Source organism: Alosa pseudoharengus, unplaced genomic scaffold (genome assembly GCF_046254945.1).
Source record: "Alosa pseudoharengus isolate Yale_2024_CS ecotype anadromous, Long Island Sound unplaced genomic scaffold, YU_APseudo_1.1 YU_APseudo_1.1_scf_17, whole genome shotgun sequence".
In the NCBI taxonomy this organism is placed as follows: domain Eukaryota; kingdom Metazoa; phylum Chordata; class Actinopteri; order Clupeiformes; family Clupeidae; genus Alosa; species Alosa pseudoharengus.
Window position 1 is genome coordinate 24,554,019 of NW_027468640.1, and position 2,500 is coordinate 24,556,518.

Consider the following 2,500-nt stretch of genomic DNA (forward strand, 5'->3'; position numbering starts at 1 on the left):
GTGTGTGTGTGTGTGTGTGTGTGTGTGTGTTTTGAGTTGGTGATTTAGTGGGCACACTGTTGGTGATGAGTATGTTGTTGAGGGACACATTATTCACAAAGGAAGAATAAGTCACCAAAAAGTCCATTATCCAAATGCTGTAACACAAAAAGAGACACTCTGGATCTTAGATTAGTTAAGGCTCCCTACAGAATTAACATGCATCTGAATCTTAGCTATGTTATGTATAAGATGCGTGAGTGTGTGTGTGTGTGTGTGTGTGTGTGTGTGTGTGTGTGTGTGTGTGTGTGTGTGTGAAACTGTGTTGCAGCCCCTCTGTGACATGACCTTCCTTTCCAAAGCATCTGACCCTCGGAGGCCCAGTGTTTAGCAGCCCAGCCAACGGAGAGGAGAGGAGAGAACAGAGTGTGAGAGAGAATTGGGAGAATGAAGGACAGAGCAGAGAAGAAAAGGAGGAGTGAGAAGAGAAGACAGGATGACATGAGAGGAGAGGAGAGGAGAAGAAGAATAAGGAGAAAGAGAAGATCAGAGAGGTGGAACTGGAGAGAAGTGGAGGTGGAGGAAGAGTGTAAGAGCGGGAGCTGGCGTTGATGGTGGTGCTGGGTGGTGGTGGTGGTGGGTGCTGGGTGGTGCTGGGTGGTGCTGGGTGGTGGTGGTGGTGGGTGCTGTTATTAGAACTTGACAGGCGCTGAATGCTTCCCTCAGCCTTTGGGGCTGAAAAGAAGTCCCGTTCTCCCATCGTGAGGCCCCTCTTTGGCCCGCCGTGGCCCCGGAGCACCTCCACGCCGCACAAAAGGCCCTGGGCCCTTTGTGTTTGGCCCCTGTTAACCCTCGCCTGTCTGTCAGTGGCAGCCCTCCCTCACACACATGCGCTGCTCTATGCACATGCCACAGGCAGAAGAGGGGACACTTCTTCTCCCGAACAAAAGGCGCCCGCATCTCTCTGGTCTGCTGGGAGGTTTTTTTTTTTGTGTTGCCGCCATCGTCGCCAGCACAAAGAACGGAGCCCTCGCGGTTGCAGGCTGGCGGCGGTTTACGGTGGCGACTTCTATCTCGGGGAAGCAGAGAGAGAGAGAGATTGGGGGGGGGGGGGGTCGTTGCATTCTGCTCCGTTTCTGGATCTTTCTCCGCTTCGCTCTTGTTTTTGCGAGCGTTCCGGGGTGTGTGCCACTGCCGCGTGGTGTTCGCGTTGCCTGTGCATGTGTGTGCACATGTGCATGTATGTGTGTGTGTGTGTGTGTGTGTGTGTGTGTGTGTGTGCAAATTTTGCTCTAATTTAAGTTAAAAGTCATGCTGGGAGATCTGTTTGATCTCTCGTTGGAGCACCAGCAGAAAACACTCCACAGGCCAAACATCGGACGCGTGACCTACATAGCGGAGCAAAGAGACTCATTGGCTCTCACTTCTCCCTCTCACTCTTTCGCTCACTCTCTCTCTCTCTCGTTCTCTCTGTCTCTCTGTCTCTCTCTCTCTCTCTCTCTCTTTCTCTCGCACTCGTTCTCCCGTGTTCGTTCGTTTTTGAATGCAGCGACGTGGCGATTTCAAAAGGGGGAGCTCTTGGACTGACGGAGATAGCAGCTAGCAGAGCCTCTTCCTCCCTCGCCCACACCCACCAGTCAGCACGGGGCGGGCGGGCGGATGGCGTGGGGCGGGGGGAGGTTGGGGGGGGGGGGTGCTGGGGGAGAAGGGCATGCGTACAGGGCCAAGGCAGTGAGAGACTGGGGGGGGTGTGTGTAAAATGAAAAGAAAAGCTATTTCACCTTGCCGAGTGTCATCCTGTTTTTTTTCCACCTATTCGTAAAAAGATTTTGCTCCCTCATTCCACCTCTGTCGCACTTCTTTTCTTTTGCTCTCCTCCTCTGCTGTTCTCCCGTCTTTCCCTCCTCTCTCTCTCTCTCTCTCTCTCTCTCTCTCTCTCTCTCTGTTCGTTAGTGACCGGTCTGTCGTCAGATGAAGGGACGGATAGGCCTTGTGATGCCTGGAGGGGACGGCAGATTTAAAGGAGAGAAGTCTCTCTCTTTCTCTTTTTTTCTCGTGGCTATTTGCATATTCCGTTTTTATTTCCTTCTATCCGCCCGACACTCCTTTTCAGTGAGGTGAATTTAATAAAGATGTACCTTATCACGGCTGACAGATAACATGGAGTACTGCTGCTAATTCTGCACAACGCTCTTTTAAACAGATTAGCTTAGCCTGGGCATTGGGCTCTTTCTCTCTCTCTCTCTCTCTCTGTGTGTGTGTGTGTGTGTGTGTATGTGTGTGTAGCCTCTGTGGTGCCTCAGACAGTGTGTATCTTGGGACTTTATCGCTGTAGAATCAGCTGTCTTCAGATAGCAGCACAAAGCAGACGCGTGCACCACTCCTTGCGCGTCACAAGCCATTGTTGCCGTTCTTCACTCCCCCCACCCCCGCCTGTCGCTAACCACCGACCGAGCAAACAAATAAAGCGTTTAAGGTGGCTGGAGGGGGGGGGGCAGTATGGTGTGTGTGTGTGTGTGTG

At 52.4% G+C, this 2,500-nt stretch overlaps 1 protein-coding gene across 6 annotated transcripts in view; it reads left to right on the forward strand.

The window, feature by feature from the left end:
* LOC143127500 (multiple C2 and transmembrane domain-containing protein 1-like) overlaps positions 1 to 2,500 on the forward strand; it is a 164,728-nt gene that overhangs the window by 96,679 nt on the left and 65,549 nt on the right. The window lies entirely within an intron of this gene.